At 44.1% G+C, this 19,646-nt stretch overlaps 1 protein-coding gene across 2 annotated transcripts in view; it reads left to right on the forward strand.

Moving 5' to 3' along the window:
- The window catches only part of LOC121585013 (armadillo repeat protein deleted in velo-cardio-facial syndrome homolog), a 279,542-nt gene that overhangs the window by 95,883 nt on the left and 164,013 nt on the right, over window positions 1–19,646 (forward strand). For both annotated transcript variants that reach the window (XM_041901324.2, XM_041901322.2), the window contains exon 3: window positions 13,490–13,598. The gene's annotated coding sequence lies outside the window, so the exon portion shown is untranslated. The remainder of the gene's footprint in view (window positions 1–13,489; window positions 13,599–19,646) is intronic.

Below are 19,646 nucleotides of genomic sequence, written 5' to 3' on the forward strand. Positions count from 1 at the left end.
CATCATTTAGAAATTGGATCGGTCTGTCTGTCCCGAGTTTCTTTGTCCCTGGATGCTCTATTATTGCTATTTCCCCAAATGCTCTTCTGTTCCCATTACCGTCTGGGTTTGATGCCATTGACTTTATGTATGCCAGGAATCATTTGGCTCATTTACCTTACAAAGAAATGCCATTGTACTTTCCTGAAATTACCGTCACTGCCTTTTTGATTTCACAATTGTATTTATTATAGCTATACTAACAGCTCAAAAATGAACTCATTAAGAATGCATTAACCCCATTTAAGAGCAGAAATATGGGACATTCATTGACCTATTGGAATATCATATGAATGAAGCAAGTTGTCAATTTAGCCTTAAGTTGTATCCACTTTCAGGTCCCTCTTGTAACAAGGGCAGTGTTCTTTGGTTGATAAGATTTTCTCTAGTCATTATTTTTGGCGCTCATTCAGAATGATCATGGGTCAGTCTCTCCCTCTGTCTGTCGGTCTCTCTCTCTGTCTCTCTCTCTCTCTCTCTCTCGTGTGTGTTCTTCAAAAGCCATGTTTTTGCAGCCACATGCACGGCAGCAGAAGACCCTTTCTGATCAATACTGTGCAGTTCGCGTGTGTGCGTGGATGCGAGTGCATGGGTGTGTATTGGGGGAAACATGGCAGGGAATATCTCTCTGAAAAAGCCCCTAATGTGCATGGATATGAATCTCTCGTCCAGTGAACAGTCAATAAGCAGCAACAACCAGGGCATAGCATCAAGCATGGCGAATCTGTGAATATTTCATCCTCCACTGCTCTCCTATCTGAGCTCTATTTTGGCTAATTGAGACCTTATTATAGTATTTTCACAGGCGAGATCAGCTCCTCTTGCCGCTGCACCTGCATTCCTTAATGTCATTGAGACAGATTGTCCCAAACAAGCGTAGCAAATGATTTTGGTTGATGGATGGTGTTTTGGGGCTGGTTGGGTGAATCACAGCAGTTTCCTGCTCTGGCTCTGTTTCCTCTCCTCCTCCATCTCCAGGTGCCTTAACATAGTTACTCAGACGTCATAACAAGTCAATCTCCGGTGGAGGGAGGGATGGATGAGGAGGGGGGCCATGTCAGTCCTCCTGACGCTTTGTGTGAGTACGTTAAAACCTAAGAGCGAGAGAATCGTATGCGAGTAGAGCGAGAAAATGTGTGTGCAGGTGTTAGTATCCTGTCGGGGACCAACGGTCTGACCGACCCCACAGGACCGAGAGGCTCAGCAGGGTCAATAGAGATGTACTGCCCTATCTGGAGAATGGGACAGGACCTAATGCAGCTATTTGTAATGGTCTTTATATCCCCAACGGAGCAGGAAAGGAATGGCCGGTCAGGCTGTCGCTCTCTTGTGCTCCCTCTCTCTCTCTCTCCCTCTCGCCCTCTCCCCCTCTCTCCCTCCCTCTCCCCCTTTCTCCCCCTCCCTCCCGCCACTCTGATGAACTCATCTTCTCCTCCTTTTCTATGCCTGTTTGTCAGCTGTGATGTACCTGTCATGTGATGCCTGTTTGTCAGCTGTGATGTACATGTCATGTGATGCCTGTTGCGCGGTCGCCAGCTTTCCATCAAACCGTGACAACACCAGAACCACAGGACAACATGACATGGGACGTAATAACGCCAACATTCTAGGACAAGACACTGAGGTGTTTTGACTTTGCATTGCCATCACTGTGGTGAATACAGTATTTCTTCTTCAACGTAGGTCTATAGTGTCGTTGTTTATCACTTACTTGGGTATCTCCACAATAGCTTGTGGAATACAAAATAGCATTGTAGACTGTTTGAATGAAAACAAATATATTGTAGTTGGCATGAAACAGTGAATGATTCTATTGGGAAACAAGGTTTTGATTGTTGGTGTGTCCAGGCTAAGTCCCAAAGCCCTGACACTGGCTGTAAATTGTACCTATAAAACTCTGGTCATTACTGAGATGCATTGGCAGCCTCAAGTTGGCCCGGACTGTGGGTTCTACTCAATCAAATCCTGTAACCGGGAGTTCCCGGGGTAAGGCACAGAAAAACAATCTTCCCACACAACAAGACATAACGCTTGAATTGATATTCAGTTTGTCTCTTTTTAACAATTCATATTTACATTTTTTACATTTTTAGTCATTTAGCAGACGCTCTTATCCAGAGCGACTTACAGTTAGTGAATACATATTTTTTATTTTATTTTTTATACTGGCCCCCCGTGGGAATCGAACCCACAACCCTGGCGTTGCAAACGCCATGCTCTATCAACTGAGCTACATCCCTGCCGGCCATTCCCTCCCCTACCCTGGACGACGCTGGGCCAATTGTGCGCCGCCCATTAGTCTCCAGGTCGCGGCCGGCAGCAACAGAGCCTGGATTCGAACCAGGATCTCTAGTGGCACAGTTAGCACTGCGATGCAGTGCCTTAGACCACTGCGCCACTCAGGAGTTTGTGAATTGCATATTCATGCATGGCCTCCAAATAGGTGATTGTTGTTTTGTTCTCCCAAACGTTTTGGTATTAGCAATTCTGAAAGCATAAAGTCCAGAGTCTCAGACTGACTCAGCAACACTGGGTGTCTGTCTGTCAGTTAACCCCCCCATCAACCCACCTCTCCCTCACCCTCCTCCTGTCTCCCTGTCCAGAGAAGAAGTACAGCGCCTGGAAGAAAAAGAATATCCATGAAACATGAATGAGAATCCCATTACCTCCACTACATCTTCTCCCTCATCCCTCCATCCTCCCTTCATCCTCCCTGCTCTCAGAAAGCCCATCTCAATCGGTTTCTGTCACATTAACCCTGTGACACGTACCAACACACCGGTGTGATCATTCTACAGTGGTCCTTGCAGCGTACGCTCAAACTGGTGTGATTAGAACGCTTATTTAGAATGTCCAGTTTCAATTGACGCAACAGTCAGCGTTTGAGCTGGCAACACTTTTTTTCTCACAAACATTTTGCACAAACACAGTCCTTACAACGTTATGTCCTTAATGTGACCAGTTTATTTTTGGATGCAATGTTCAGACATTCACAGAAGTAGCGACAGCATAGACAATCATCCAAACTGGAAAATGTAGGCTACATTAGTCGTAGCGCTAACTGAGGAAAGATCGACATAACACAAGCGGCCATATTTGGCTAACTCTCGGCTGACAGAAACCATAATATGAATTAGCTAATATAAATTACTATTTACAATTCATCACATCACGGGTGAGCTCACCATTGATCGAAATAATTGAATAAAACACTTTTTCAAAAAATATAACGTAATCGAAGATGGCTAGTTTGTGCGCGTCGCCATGTTTGTTTTCTTGGGTCAACCAAAGATGATAAGAGGAGATGAGTTTGATCTGTTTGCAGTATACATGTTGAAGGGGGTGTGTCGTCTACCATCATTCACTTCCCTTCATTCACTTCCGGAAGTTTACTTGAAAGATGAGTAAACCATCCCTCACATCATTTTGTTAAATCTGTGGTTTGACAAACGTTTACGTGACACCCAGAATGCATTGTATAATGTCAACAAACATGGTGCCATACATAGCTGGCAGATAGCTTAGCATTAGCTCATCATAATCAGTACAACCTTCAAAAATGTATTTTACACACGTGTCCATTACAATCTATGCAAGAATCGGAATGCCTGATTTGTCACCAGTACTTGAAAACAGTTAATACATTATGCTCCATACATACATACTGTATGCTACAGTAGAAACGACAACACGATATACTGAAAATAAGGCATTTACTTTGATTTGAACACACACATGTCCAAAGTTATTATTTGTAAGGAAAACGACAATGAAGGCAATGCGAGCGCCAGCCATAAAACCTTTTCAATTTTTTTACATTTTTAGTCATTTAGCAGACGCTCTTATCCAGAGCGACTTACAGTGAGTGAGTGCATACATTAGAGGGAAAGGTTTGCGCTAGACAGCGCAAATGTCTGCATACTTGATCTGGGGAAACACTGGGGAGGTTCTACACTCCGCAACAGAGAAATTGTCTATTTCTATGTGAATTAATGAGGAGGCGGAACACACCTCAATTCAAACTGTTCGAAAATAAAACTTTTTAGAAAATAATTTCAAATTGACAAGTTGAAATATAGCCTATACATAATTAGCAGGCAGCGTGTGTCTTGGTTTGAGGGCAGTGCGGGTTACCTGTCCTGTTGCGTAACGATCACATTTTGGAACAGTGAGTGCATTCTGACATCACACACATAAAAAAACTCACGCTGGGGGGACCGTTAGAGATATTTGGAACGCACACGTGAAAAGGTTAAGGCATGTGGGGGAGACTACAAGGGCCCAGTGTCTCGGAGCAGGGGTGGAACGCACACGTGAAAAGGTTAAGGCATGTGGGGGAGACTACAAGGGCCCAGTGTCTCGGAGCAGGGGTGGAACGCACACGTGAAAAGGTTAAGGCATGTGGGGGAGACTACAAGGGCCCAGTGTCTCGGAGCAGGGGTGGAACGCACACGTGAAAAGGTTAAGGCATGTGGGGGAGACTACAAGGGCCCAGTGTCTCGGAGCAGGGGTGGAACGCACACGTGAAAAGGTTAAGGCATGTGGGGGAGACTACAAGGGCCCAGTGTCTCGGAGCAGGGGTGGAACGCACACGTGAAAGGTTAAGGCATGTGGGGGAGACTACAAGGGCCCAGTGTCTCGGAGCAGGGGTGGAACGCACACGTGAAAGGTTAAGGCATGTGGGGGAGACTACAAGGGCCCAGTGTCTCGGAGCAGGGGTGGAACGCCCACGTGAAAAGGTTAAGGCATGTGGGGGAGACTACAAGGGCCCAGTGTCTCGGAGCAGGGGTGGAACGCACACGTGAAAAGGTTAAGGCATGTGGGGGAGACTACAAGGGCCCAGTGTCTCGGAGCAGGGGTGGAACGCACACGTGAAAAGGTTAAGGCATGTGGGGGGGAGACTACAAGGGCCCAGTGTCTCGGAGCAGGGGTGGAACGCACACGTGAAAAGGTTAAGGCATGTGGGGGAGACTACAAGGGCCCAGTGTCTCGGAGCAGGGGTGGAACGCACACGTGAAAAGGTTAAGGCATGTGGGGGAGACTACAAGGGCCCAGTGTCTCGGAGCAGGGTGCTGATCTAGGAACAGTTTAGCCTTTTAGATCATAATGAATAAGACGGGGGGTACCTGATCAAAGTACTCCTACTGAGAGACGCTTGGTGAATACAGGCCTAGGAGAATTAATAATACTGACTAAAACTGTAGATTACATTTACACTGTGGCGTGTAGAGGGATGGCAGACCTAAATACTTAGACCATCTCAAATATGCCCTAAGAAAGCCATACTAGGGATCTATGAATACTAAGAACTCTGAATGAAGTCTAGTGTGAGCATTTCTATTTAAAGTTTCACTGCTTTCATTTGGCTTTAACACTTCCCTGATTGAGTTTTTATGAACTCTGATATAAAGTCATACAGTTTCATTATCAGTGGACTGTGTTTTCAGGGTGTATTTCACCAGGATATGCTTTTTAGAAACTACTGTAGCTGTGTCTCAAATATTGTTACCCTATTCCCCTTGTAGGGCCCACAGGGCGCAGGTCAAATGTAGTGCACTAAATTGGGAATAGGGTGCCATTTGGGATGCAACCTCTGGCTCCAGCTATCTGAGAATAATGTATAATGCATTCTATTTAAGCCTCCATTTCTTTTTGAACTCCTATTTGGAAGAGGAGTTTCATTATTCCTCCTGAATGACTGACAGAATGGAAACTCTGAATTCAAATAATTGAATGTGAAACTACCTGGATTTACGTCTGGGATAATCTGATGAGGACTTTATTTTTCTCTATAGAGGGATTGAAAGGAAACCTGGCTGAACAATCACGTGACTAGAAGAACGAAACACGTAGACCTACAGCGTGTGGTTAGAAATACATACAGCCAGGGCTGTGAAGAGCAGTACTAGCCGAGTAGCCGTAATCTTGTTTTGTGCTCATAGTCTCCGGTGACCAGTGGTTTGCAGTAAATGGCAGTTAATGACAGTGGAGCTGCCTCTCCTCTCCTTTCCGTGCCCAGCTCAGGAAATTATGACTTACCCAGCGTTCTATGAATATATATTTTTCTTACTGTAAAAGTGGTGGCCAATTCCATTGGGCTGAGTTCTTTAGTCTCCTGCTTTATGCCCTGGACCTGGGATGAAATGCAGTATTTGTTGACTTGGACCCATCACTCAACTCCTGTTAAAGGGTTCATTGGTGATTAGTAATTGCTTTCTCAGTAGGCTAGAGATTTCAACGTTTTTTTAAGATGAGGAGGAGAAAAGTGTAGACACACACTAATACACTATATGACCAAAAGTAGGTGGACACCTGCTCGTTGAACATCTCATTCCAAAATCATGGGCATTAATATGGAGTTGCCCCCCCCCCTTTGCTGCTATAACATAACGACCTTCACCACACACACACACACACACACCCACACACACACACACACCCACACACACTCTGCACATGCAGTATAATGCCCTAGAGCTATAGCTCCACTGTCAGCCTCCAGTTTCCTTGACTTCATTTGTTTGTTCCAGTGATAAACGGTGATTAGACTTAAGATTCTCAACAATTTAATATGTTGTTTTCTTCCCTCAGCCAATGCTCTTATCTGCTCGCCAACAATATGTCCTTCTTAATTAAACGATAATTGGTGTGAAACATGTTTTATTGTCGTCTAATGAACTGTAACCCATCTCTGAAAACCAACCTGTGACTGAACCCCCCCCCGCCATCACCTTGAATGTAATGTTATGACAGCGTGTCAGTACCAGTTACCTTGTCCTCACTCTGCACAAGCACAGCCAGGAATAGACCTAGACTGTATCCCAAATGGCACCACTTTTGACCTGGGCTTTGGTGCACTATAAAGGGGATAGGATATCATTTGGGATACAGCCTTAGATACGATAATGTTCTCTCAGCAGCTTTTGATCTCCTGGCTGCCGATAACACGTCTCTCTTTTCTCATTCCTGCCTCCCTCCATTGTCTCTCTGGATGGATTCAGATGAGAGCAGAGCAGAGCCCTGCACATTCCTTCCTGGGCTGCAGTACTTGGTGTTATATAATTGAAGAGTACAAGGTTTAGGCTGCCCTGTCAAGCACAAATCCCAGCGCGGATCTTTTATTCAAACTGGCAGCGTGTAAACTCCTCCCTGCTAACTTCTGTTGCTCTATCAGGTAGACTGATCATCCATATGTTCTAGACGAGAATGGGCACTGGGATGAATTCACAATCAGCCTCCTGGGGTCGGACACACACGAATGCACACGTGTGCACACACACACATTTGTTTTACTATTCTTGTGGGGACCAAACAATTGATTCCAATTCAACCCCTGAACTTAACTCTAACCCTAACCTTAACCCTAAACCTAACCCCTAAGCCTAAAATAGCTTTTTTCCTTGTGAGGACCTGCAAAATGTCCCCACTTGTCCGAATTGTCATTGTTTTACTATCCTTGTGAAGACTTCTGGACCCTACAAGTAAAATAAAACCAAAAACACACACATGCATACTGCAGTCAGTCGGTCTCCCATCACTCCTGTCTAACAACTGTCTGATCTGACTCCCTGTGCTGTTTTTGAAGTGTGTGTAATGATGAACGCTGGTCTGAACACTGGTCCGTTTCAGGGAAAACATTTGACCCTTTTTGCCAATTCCTCGTCCTCCACGGAGAAGCTGGCCAGAGTCAAGATTTGGTTCTGGGTTGCCGACATTAGCCCCAATATGACGTTTGATACTTCATATCAATAATGATATCAGAAAAAAAAAAAATTCCAGAGTAAAATAACAGAAAATGGAGGCAAGTGGCATTATTGTAGCCTATACTGTAGGTCTTGAGTTGTTGCTTCGAAGCTAATTTAACATTTCTTCACAGTGGAACTGGGTTGTCCCAACTGGGAATAGAACTCATTCCCCTTTAGAACTAGAGCCTCCAGTGTCCTTAAGAATTCCTTCACCTTTTAGAACTAGAGCCTCCAGTGTTCGGATATTTCTCCCCTGATTAATTCTGTGTGCATGAACCTATGAGGAGTACAGACGTATGTGGCAGAGAGGTGAGGCGTGCTGTGGTGTAATCAAACAGCAATCTCAGACAGAGAGTGGCTTGGAGTGGAAACATTGATTATTCTCTCTCTGCTACTGGGGGCATGCCAATCCCTCTGAGGATCATAGAGGGGAGGTTGGGGGGTGGGTGGCATCTGATGAAATTATGTCTGGCATCTGATGAAATGAGATGCAGGGATGCTGAAAGTTCGAGAGAGATAGCGCCCCGACCAACCTCACTGTTTTGGGGCAGACGCTGGCCCTGTTGGAATACTTTAGTAATGCATCCATCCACCCTACCTTCAAGTATTCACAGATTTTAATTGGCTGGATTGGTGATGATAACAGGGTGGTAACCTTGCCTCAAGGAAACGAGGAAGGAATGATACAGTTCATGTATTGGAACAGGGTCATAAATAAATTCTTCCACTCTTTCTGTTGTAGCCTCTGCTGTCCTCTGACAATCTAAGGGCCTCCGGATCCACAAACATCCCTGTTAAGTCCGCTTTCTCTTCCTTCTCTTCCTTCTCTTCCTTCCCACAATCCTTCAGCGCTCTGCCAATTTGTTTTGGCAGGAAATAATTTTGCCCGCGGGGCATTTTCGATCCGTCTCCCTGTCTCTCTCCACCTCAGTCGGAGTTTTGATGGGCCTGCCTGGCTGCAAGGTCTTTTTTCCTCCCCGTCTCTAATAGAGGGAAGGGAAGGCTAGCTGGCGAAGGTCAGCTCTGGGATGGACGCTCAGCAGCCTCAAATTGAACCATTTCTTTCTTTTTTTTTCTGATGTTGGCTGCCCCATCAGCCGGCTGCGCCTAATGATGATGGACTGTAATTTTCTGCTGGAATACTAAATTAGCTGCTCAGGTCTGCAGGAGCTAGGAGCTCACTGGCTTCACAATGGGAAGGACAGACATTTCTCAGTACAATATGTCGGTCGGGGGTTTGCTTTCCATCATCAGCGCGAGGTGAATGGATTACCTGGATACATGGAAATGGGGTGGGCTTTCTCCTAACCCCTCGAGAATAACTGCAGGATCAGGTGGATCAGAATGTCATTTCTTTCCTGCCCTGATTATGCCCTGACCCGACGCTTGACACAGAGGCACAGGGGAGACGAGAGCCATGATGATGAGTAGGATTAATACATAAAACCCAGGGTGCCAGCATGCAGCACCATGTCTGAATGGAATGACAGCTAAGCCCAGTAAAGGTTGTCTCACCTGAATGAGATTTTGTTTGGGGGGCCTCGCCATAAGCCTCCACCTGTAGGCAAGTGGGAAGCCTGCTGGATTTACGAGTACCGGTACATTGTGGAGGTCATAGTTATTTTAATTCAAAGTTAATAGACTAATAGTCTGAGGAAGGGTGAAATATGTGAAGGTTATTTGTTATTGGCACACATGTATCTTTGGAGAGTTTGCTGAATACAGTTCCACCATACATTCCTTCAGATTGGACTGGTCCTATGCAGTGGGCTCATTCAGAGCAAACAGAAGCAGACAAAGTCCACAAAAGCCATGAGGCTTCCGTAGAATGGTATTTAAGTCTTGGTAATATTAGATGTGATCTAATGTGCTTGTCAGCATGCTATCCACACTGGTATGTGTTTACTCAGCCCTCTGGACACAGCTAGGGTAAACATTTAGACATGTACTGTCCTAGATATTTTATGAGATGCTTAGAAGGCCTGGTGGCACACAGACGTGTTCTTGTTTCCTTCTCCTCTAATTGAGACAGTCTGATCAGAGGGGCCTGCATCACTGCCTACCTGGTGACACACACACACCTCTCTGCCTCTCTCCACTGATCCATCACTCTGATGTCAGGGAGGAGGAGTGCTGGAGGGATGAGGAGGAGGGATGATATTTTAGCTTGGCCTCTCATACCTGCCAGCTCCCCTCCCAGAAAACACTGCATTGCCTTGGTGACAGCACAGAGAAGCGACCAGATCAATCAGCCAATCCCCAGAAGGGATGCGTCCCAAAAAGAGAGAGCAACCTATTCCCTATATAGTGAACTACTTTTGTCCAGAGCCCCATATAATGCAGTATATAGCCATTTGGGATGCACAACCAACTATCAGCCAGGGCCCCATCCCATTCATTATTAATTAGAGATTTACACTGGGGCCTCCTCCAAATGTTGCAGGGCATTGGGACAAGTTGCGATAGAATATGCAAGGTTCTGCATAATGTAGGATTTAAATGCAGTTATCAGTAAAGTATCAGGAACTAACATTACATGATATTTCTTCAGTTCGCTGCAGTGCCAGGGTAGTGATGTTAGGGGTGACACTTAGTCATGCTGGTGGTGTGTCATAGATGGACTGACTCACGTGTGGCGGGAACGTTTTTAACAGGATAGACTAGCAAGGGATCACAATAACTTGATTCCCTCTTCAATCATTATTTTGTCTGCATGACAAAACCTGGAGAGATTGGGGCACATAAAGGGAGTGTATCACATTAAGTAGTGTAGAAGGAATGTTGCTTAAGTGCCGCTTTGGTGCATTATTGTGTGCAATGGATGTAATCTCCCATTTTAAAGTCCTCCGTCGGGGGCTTGCCTTGCCTGGGCTGTGACTGGAGAGGGGTGAGCGGTGTGGTAACTAATGCAGCCTGGGCACGGGCTTAGCTCACCTTTTTGATGTTTGTCCCAGAAATCCAAGGTGCTCAAAGCATATCTGTCCTTCAACTGAAAGAAGCAGAGATTCCCTGGAGAGGTAGAACTATTATAATCCTGCACAGAACCCAAAGGGAAAGTTGACAAAAATAAATAAATGCAGGATTTACCCAAGGGCCTCTCCGATCATAGTTAATGAAACATAACATTACCTGACTGATGGTGTACCGTGGAGCTTATTTGGCCTGGAGTCTAAAAAGCTGCTTTTAGAAATGCGGATGTTGGATTGCAAAAAATTATGCATTGGAGATGGGACAAGCTACAGTGATAACCTCCCCTACAAACAGCACCAAAGCGAACCGGCAGGTTATGGCAGTAAGGGAGCAATTGTACTGTTTGTCTACCTATGCTGGCTGCCCTGCTGCAGAGGGAAAGTGCTAAGGGATGTCAAGGCTTGTCTGATTTCATCAGTACTGAAACCTTTAAAGACTCTCTGCCCAGCAGTAGCAGTGCCCTCCTGTCCTGTCAGGTTATTATACCCACTGCTAGAGAACACTCTCTAATCTGTCAGACAGGTTCATGTACAATGGCTAATCAACAGATGAGGAGAACCATTTACTGTACAAATTAGGTTGTTGGAGGGGGGAAGTAGTTTAGTACACTGATCTATTCTGGTACAGGGGAGAGTGACAGACTGAGGTGTGTGTCTGTGTGTGTGTACATGCTAGTGGCGGTCAGTGCCGTTTTAAGATGAGGGAGGCCGATTTTGTTTATTCATGAGCATGGCCTTACTTCTATTACAGCATATTGGATGACTGTCATTCATATTCCGTTCACCTGTGTCAATGTAACAGCGATAGGTTTAGGCTACTACATGATATTCAAATTTTCCCTATACCCATCATGAGGTTGCTACAACCTAGCCTATGAATGAAAGTTTACAATGTAGGTGCACACAGGTCGAGAGACAAATTTGAGGTGACAGACAGTGACACATGGACAGACAGTGACACTTTCAATATCGCCTTGCACACTCTTGCCTGCATCTAGCTGATATAGGGTGTAATCATTAGTCCAACAGTTGCAAAATAGTTTCTGTTGGAGAAATCCAGGTATGTTTATCCCCATTTTGTTCTGTTTATGTCATGAGGTGAGGTGTATGTGTGGTGGAAGTCAGGCGCAGGACACCGAGGCTCAGTCCAACAGAGTTTACTCAACAATTCCAAAAGGAAACGGTAAACAAACGACCTCCAAAAATAAGAGGCGAGCATTTACGCAACAAGCGTAAAACACTAAAATAACAAACAAGAAGCAAAACACGCAGCACAACGACAGGCGAACAACAACACACAATCCTACCAAGAAAAAAGACGGAACTTATAGGACAGGTGATGAATACACAATAGGACACAGGTGTGACAGACAGACAAAGGCAATCACACACAGAAACATAGATCGGTGGCAGCTAGTACTCTGGGGACGGCGACCGCCGATGCCTGCTCGTACCAGGAGGGGGAGCAGCCTCGGCAGAATCCGTGACAGTTTAAGAAACGTTTTTCAACAGAATTGGTGGAATGAATACACCCCTGATCACGCGTAAACACAGTTCACTTTCATAACAGCCACGTTGTATTCCTTCTCGCATCTATGCGCTCTCCTCCTCTGATCTTTTCCCTTCGTCGGTGTGGATGTCAATGCACAACACATCAGCTGTATGTGCCAGTAACCTAATTGATAAGAGCGTCTGCTAAATGACTAAAATGTAAATGTATGTGACCAGGAGAAAAAACCTTTCCAAGCCAAACCATATCATAACTGCTACACACAGCCTACATCGTTGTCACCATATTAGATAAAGTAACGTCATAGTCAACATAGCTAATAGAACTAACACGTTAGTAAACCTGCTACAATCATGCAGTAACTTTAGTGTACAGTCAGTAAGCAGTTTAGCACTTACACCGGCAGGCCCCGGTGGCAATAAATTAGTAAAACCAAAAGCTTACCTTGACTTGGAAGAATTAGTGTTGTTGGATAGTCATAGCCAGCTAGCGAACATAGCATCCCTCTGTTTGAGCAGGGTGTTTGAGTAGGCTAAACTAGCTAGCTGCATTTGCTAGCTAAGTAAGTGAAACCGAAAGTGAAAAAAAGTACAATCTCTCTCTTGCTTCTCCTTCATTTTGGAATAAATAATTTGTTCAAAACTGGTAAACTATTGTTTTTCTCTCTCTTTGATTCAACTACTGACCACATTTTATGCACTGCAGTGCCAGCTAGATGTATCTTATGCTTTTAGTACTAGATTAATTCTCTGATCCTTTGATTGGGTGGACAACATGTCAGTTCATGCTGCAAGAGCTCTGATAAGTTGGAGGACGTCCTCCGGAAGTTGTCATAATTACTGTGTAAGTCTATGGAAGGGGGTGAGAACCATAAGCCTCCTAGGTTTTGAATTGCTGTTAATGTACCCAGAGGAGGACGGAAGCTAGCTGTCCTCCGGCTACACCATGGTGCTATCCTACAGAGTGCTGTTGAGGCTACTGTAGACCTTCATTGCAAAATAGTATGTTTTAATCAATTATTTGGTGACAGGATTATATTTAGTGTAGTTTTATTTAAGTTTAACTCACTGAGGAGGATGGTCCTCCCCTTCCTCCTCTCAGGAGCCTCCACTGGTACATGCACGTCTCTGTGTGTGTGTGAACCTGCAGCGGTGTATTATGTAAAGGGATATGGTTGTTTGGTTTATTATTTATTTCCCCATGTCCTTGTTTTCTCTTTGCTGCAGCTGCTGTGTGAGGCAGATCTCCCCGTTGGATCGTAGCAACGCGTCAACTCTAATAGAGCTTCCCCCAGTCCACTCGCCAGCCATCTGACAGACCCAACAAACATCAAAGGTAGCTACCCCACTCCTCCACTCCTCTCTCTCTCTCCCTCTCTGCCTGTCTGCAATAATTTTCCATTGAACACATTGAGTATTACCTGACAGAGGGGCTTTGCTGCTGTGTTTTCTCTTTTTGATATGACTTGCCTTCATTCTGTTGTTATTTCTTGTGTTTGATGTAGGTAGTGTGGTTTTAGATACTTTAAGTGGCAGTAATTGCAATGTGGATTTCTTGCACATATTTGAAAGCTCCTTTTTGTCATCCTTTTTTGTCTTTCATCTTGCCTGTAATTACCGGCTTCACATGTATTCTCTCTAATTGAATGTAATGTAACACATATAGAGAATACCATTCTTTGACGCCACACTGTAACATTCTGGCTAATATGATATACTAGCTCACTGAAAATACTGCCCAGAGAGAAATGCTGTATACAATATAGGTCTGTACTGGTAAGAGGTTTTTCTTTATACACAGTAGACCTAGCTGTACCCCATATGTGGATAGACTAGAGCTACACTGGGAGCCCACTCACTCTGTGAAAGCATGAGCAAAGACCTATATTGTGTGTGTGGGAATACGAGTAGAAATGGCTGTGTGTGACTGCCTAAGTCTCAGGGCTTCCACACAGAGAAGAGCTACAAAGAAAAAAGGTGGAAGGAAATTGGTGGTAAACAATGACTTATTTTCTTAGTTTTTGAAACTTATTAGCAATGGTTCGCCACACTCCTCGCTAAGCTTTGCTTATCCTGGCATCGCCCGGCTATACCCTACAGTGGATTAACATTCACTTTAAATTTCCATAGAGGACAGGCGCTTTGAATTCCAAATTGGAGGGAGGATAGGGTGGGTGACTGTGTGTTTTTTTGCTCGATGAGAGAAAGAGTAAATCTTCAAAGTCGAGCGAGATTACCTGTTTTTCTGTAACCTAGCTATTTAAAAGGGGCTGATAGGCTTTTGTTAGTACCGTCGCATCTTTGATGCCCTTTAGAATATTAGGCATTAGAAGTGACTATGTTCTTAGTAGCTACTGGCCTGCTGATGTTGCGTTGCCAGAGCCAATACCTATTAATCGCTAATGCTAGCCTTTCTTCATTCTAACTCCGACAGCAATTTGTGCAGCACGCTACTCAGAATGAAGCACTCTTCTCTCTCCTCCATTACGCTTCTTGTTTTTCTCTGATGCTTCCCCCCTTTTTTTTCTTGAGTTTTAAATGAAAACATTACCCTTCCCCTGTAATTTTGTCCTTTCATACTTTCTCTGTTTTTCTTACACAAAATGTTGAAAAACACAACACTATCGTGTTAGGCGTTTAACCACAATTCCAATAAAATTAGTGAGGTTTTCTTAATGTTTGGGAATAATTCCAGCAATTTTCTGGACATTCAACATGCTAAAAGACTGTGACTCCAAAGTGTTCCTGAAGCCTAAAAAACTGTATTTCTGACATTAGGATTAATCACTACTAGACTGTCAGTCATTCCCACATAAATACTTTGACATTTTGGACAATCTGAAATAAATATCACTGGCTGCATCCCAAATGGCACCCTATTCCCAACATAGTGTGCTACTTTTACCAGAGCTCTATGGGCCCTGATCAAAAGCAGTGCACTATAAATGGAAGAGAGTGCAATTTTGAATGCAGTCTAAGGGCCTGGAAATCACTGCTTGTTTAAATCAGAATTATGCCTCCTTAATGTCTCCAATTTGGCGTCTAATTGTTTGAATGTATTATCCATCAGAGAGCTCAGGTGGGCTGAGGGGCAGGCTGACCCCAACAACACACACACACACACACACACACACACACACACACACACACACACACACAGAGGATCAGGTGTTTTAAGTAGCCCTTTGTGCCAATGAGACCTCCCTTCTCAGATGGGCATCAGATGGGTTTAGACAAGGAATTAATTTAAGCTGCAATTATAGACCCTAGAAAGGGGCGACTTGACTGTCAGAGCTAAAAGGGATAGGCTGGAAATCTGGTGGCACCAGTTCCCTAATCAGGATACCAGGCACTGATGGTCTCACTCAATTACCCTCAACAACCCTCCCCCACCACTCCCTACACCCCACACACCAATTCCCCTGCACTCCTTCCCACTCATCCCACCCCACGTCTGGGTTTGGGGGGGTGCCTCCATAATGCAATATAAAGCCAGGCTCACTCTCGCTCTTTTGTTCTTGGTTGAGTCCTCTCAAAGTGGGGCTTAATTAATTTGCACTGAATGTCTTAATTTATCATTCAAAGCTCTTTTGGAGGAGGCTATAATGCTAATGAAGCAATACTGATCCAACCTTGGTTTAAATTATTACACTTTTTTTTAAAGGAGGTTGGGCTGAGGCTCAAAAGGCAGTAGCAGCAATTTTCTTGTTTGTCCTATACTCTCAAGGTGGAGTTAGGGTGGATGTGGGTGGCTATAGGTGTATTTGAATGCCCAAGGCTGTACACTAAACAGTGAAGGGCCTCATCATCAAGATGTATACTGAAATGACAGGAGCCCTTGTATTGCCATTTGCCATTCCATTCTAGAATGGGATACCTACAGTGGGGAAAAAAGTATTTAGTCAGCCACCAATTGTGCAAGTTCTCCCACTTAAAAAGATGAGAGAGGCCTGTAATTTTCATCATAGGTACACGTCAACTATGACCGACAAAATGAGAAAAACAATTCCTGAAAATCACATTGTAGGATTTTTTATGAATTTATTTGCAAATTATGGTGGAAAATAAGTATTTGGTCAATAGCAAAAGTTTCTCAATACTTTGTTATATACCCTTTGTTGACAATGACACAGGTCAAATGTTTTATGTAAGTCTTCACAAGGTTTTCACACACTGTTGCTGGTATTTTGGCCCATTCCTCCATGCAGATCTCCTCTAGAGCAGTGATGTTTGGGGGCTGTCGCTGGGCAACTCGGACTTTCAAATCCCTCCAAAGATTTTCTATGGGGTTGAGATCTGGAGACTGGCTAGGCCACTCCAGGACCTTGAAATGCTTCTTACGAAGCCACTCCTTTGTTGCCCGGGTGGTGTGTTTGGGATCATTGTCATGCTGAAAGACCCAGCCACGTTTCATCTTCAATGCCCTTGTTGATGGAAGGAGGTTTTCACTCAAAATCTCACTATATAACTTTTTACCAAAAAGTTATATTTTGGTTTCATCTGACCATATGACATTCTCCCAATCCTCTTCTGGATCATCCAAATGCACTCTAGCAAACTTCAGACGGGCCTGGAGATGTACTGGCTTAAGCAGGGGGACACGTCTGGCACTGCAGGATTTGAGTCCCTGGCGGCGTAGTGTGTTACTCATGGTAGGCTTTGTTACTTTGGTCCCAGCTCTCTGCAGGTCATTCACTAGGTCCCCCCGTGTGGTTCTGGGATTTTTGCTCACCGTTCTTGTGATCATTTTGACCCCACGGGGTGAGATCTTGCGTGGAGCCCCAGATCGAGGGAGATTATCAGTGGTCTTGTATGTCTTCCATTTCCTAATAATTGCTCCCACAGTTGATTTCTTCAAACCAAGCTGCTTACCTATTGCAGATTCAGTCTTCCCAGCCTGGTGCAGGTCTACCATTTTGTTTCTGGTGTCCTTTGACAGCTCTTTGGTCTTGGCCATAGTGGAGTTTGGAGTGTGACTGTTTGAGGTTGTGGACAGGTGTCTTTTATACTGATAACAAGTTCAAACAGGTGCCATTAATACAGGTAACGAGTGGAGGACAGAGGAGCCTCTTAAAGAAGAAGTTACAGGTCTGTGAGAGCCAGAAATCTTGCTTGTTTGTAGGTGACCAAATACTTATTTTCCACCATAATTTGCAAATAAATTCATTAAAAATCCTACAATGTGATTTTCTGGATATTTTTTTCTCAATTTGTCTGTCATAGTTGACGTGTACCTATGATGAAAATTACAGGCCTCTCTCATCTTTTTAAGTGGGAGAACTTGCACAATTGGTGGCTGACTAAATACTTTTTTTCCCCACTGTATTCCAAAAGAGAAATGGGGGCGTCTTTTATTGTGTTGTCAGTCAGAAGGGTTCTATTCCAAAAGACCTCTGGGCCCGGTTGCGTAAAACATCTTAAGTTAATTTCCCCCTTATGTTGTCCGTTAAAGTTTCCTTAACATTAAGTTGATTGCAAAAAAAAAACATTTTAAGGCAAATTTCCCCCTTAAATTAAGTGAAAAATGTAAGGGTGCGAATGAGCCCCTTATATGCTTCATGTAGTATGGATGTCAATGTAAACAGCATTTTTGGAGGGGAATGTTGCTTTACTCTGCCCTGGTTGCAAAAGGAAAACATCAACCCACAATTTGTTTTGTCGGCATTGTGTATACTCCCTCCTTAATCCCCACGATGCGTATCAAAGTAGTGTAGTGGAGGTATACGCCGTATCAATTAATAAGGCTGATAGAACAGATCAGAATGTTTAGCTTAAAATGTTGATCAACTATTATTTCTTCACATTTTAAGCGCAGCAATGTGCACACGGCGGTAGGCCTGTTCCAAAATGTAATTTGCAGCAAAACAATGTTCTAAAATATGCACGTGAGCAGTTTCATGGACATATGGAAATATCCGTTATAAATTTAGAAAGAGGGGAGATCTAAAGATGCAACAACTATCATGGGTTGCGACTAGGATAATGCCTTTGGCTGCTGGACAATGAAAGAAAGTTAAAAGAAAACCAATAGAACAGGAGAACGCGTACAGTATAAGGAAGTCTTTTATAAAATAATTGCCTCCATATTTCTATGGTGGGAATTTGGCTAGGCTACTTTAAAGCAAGGTAAGACATGCCTCATAATATGAAGTAAAACGTCCCAGATTTCAAACAATTAAGGAAGATGAAAAATATAGAGGTGCTAATGATAGGCCTAATTGTCTCAATTAAATGTTAACTAGCTGTAAAGTAGCTTATCATGATTATTTGCATTTCTTAGATTTTTCCCAGACCTCAAAAGTGGTCTCCTGATCTGGTTTAAGCATTTTTATGGACTTAAAACTTTGGTTTTTCAACAAAAAAAACATTTGACTTTGAGAGTAATTTGTTTCTTCTCAGAAACCTGCACGTGAACTTCTGACTCGGTTGACAGCCTCATTTATCTGTTTCAATAGCAGGCCTACTTGCACAGTACAGCTTGGGTTGCCCTGACTGAAAGACCAATATGGGATCTATCATTTTAGGTCATTGAGTGTATGTCACTGTTTCGCATATCATTTTTTACACAGGACGCCTTTCCTTCACCGGTCGTGCCATTTGGGAATTTTTGGACAAAGTTTGAATTTACCCACTTCTCCAGGCACCACTACACAACTGGTGGTAAGGATTTCTAGCTGAGTTCTCCTGGGGAGGGGAGGGCTTTGAAGAGGGCGACTGACTGGCTGGCTGCTGCATCTCATCTCCCCTCAGGACCACCACCACGCTGGAAGTGTGGGCGTGTGATTACATTTATTACCCAGCTATTTTGAGCACAATACAGGCCTAGGTTTGTGCTGAAACACATTTATCCTTGAGGTAAAGCCCCGCACCGGCATAACTGGGACTCGGGACTCGGCCTCAGAGCAAGGTGCTGCATTCTGCATTCCCTCTGTGGTAGAATAGAATATGCACTGAATTTCCCTTTAAGAGTGGTTACTGCCTTAGAGCAGTCAAATCTACCACATCCTTTGTGGAATTAAGTTAATTACATTTTAATCTTTGAATATTATGAAAATGAGTTACCCGCTCTCTCCAGTAATGTCATCACCACCTCCCAGTGTGTTTTGTACTTAGTGGAGTGGATAACAGTGGTGTTGGTTATTGGTGGATGGGGTTAAACAGGGGGAGACCTTGGAGTGATCTCCTCTCCCTGTCCCTTCAGCCCCAGACCATTAGCAAACATCTGCTGTGTAAAGTCTTAAACCAGGCCTATGTGGTGAGGGGGGAATTCTTCAAATTCACTGCCTGGGTACTTAGGGCTATTTTCAGAGTGGCTGGGAGTCAATGGTAATGATAAGCTCTCTGGGCGTAGCTCACATGCTTTCCATATTCCCCTTGTGAGTCA

The sequence above is a fragment of the Coregonus clupeaformis genome, chromosome 16 (assembly GCF_020615455.1).
Source record: "Coregonus clupeaformis isolate EN_2021a chromosome 16, ASM2061545v1, whole genome shotgun sequence".
In the NCBI taxonomy this organism is placed as follows: Eukaryota; Metazoa; Chordata; class Actinopteri; order Salmoniformes; family Salmonidae; genus Coregonus; species Coregonus clupeaformis.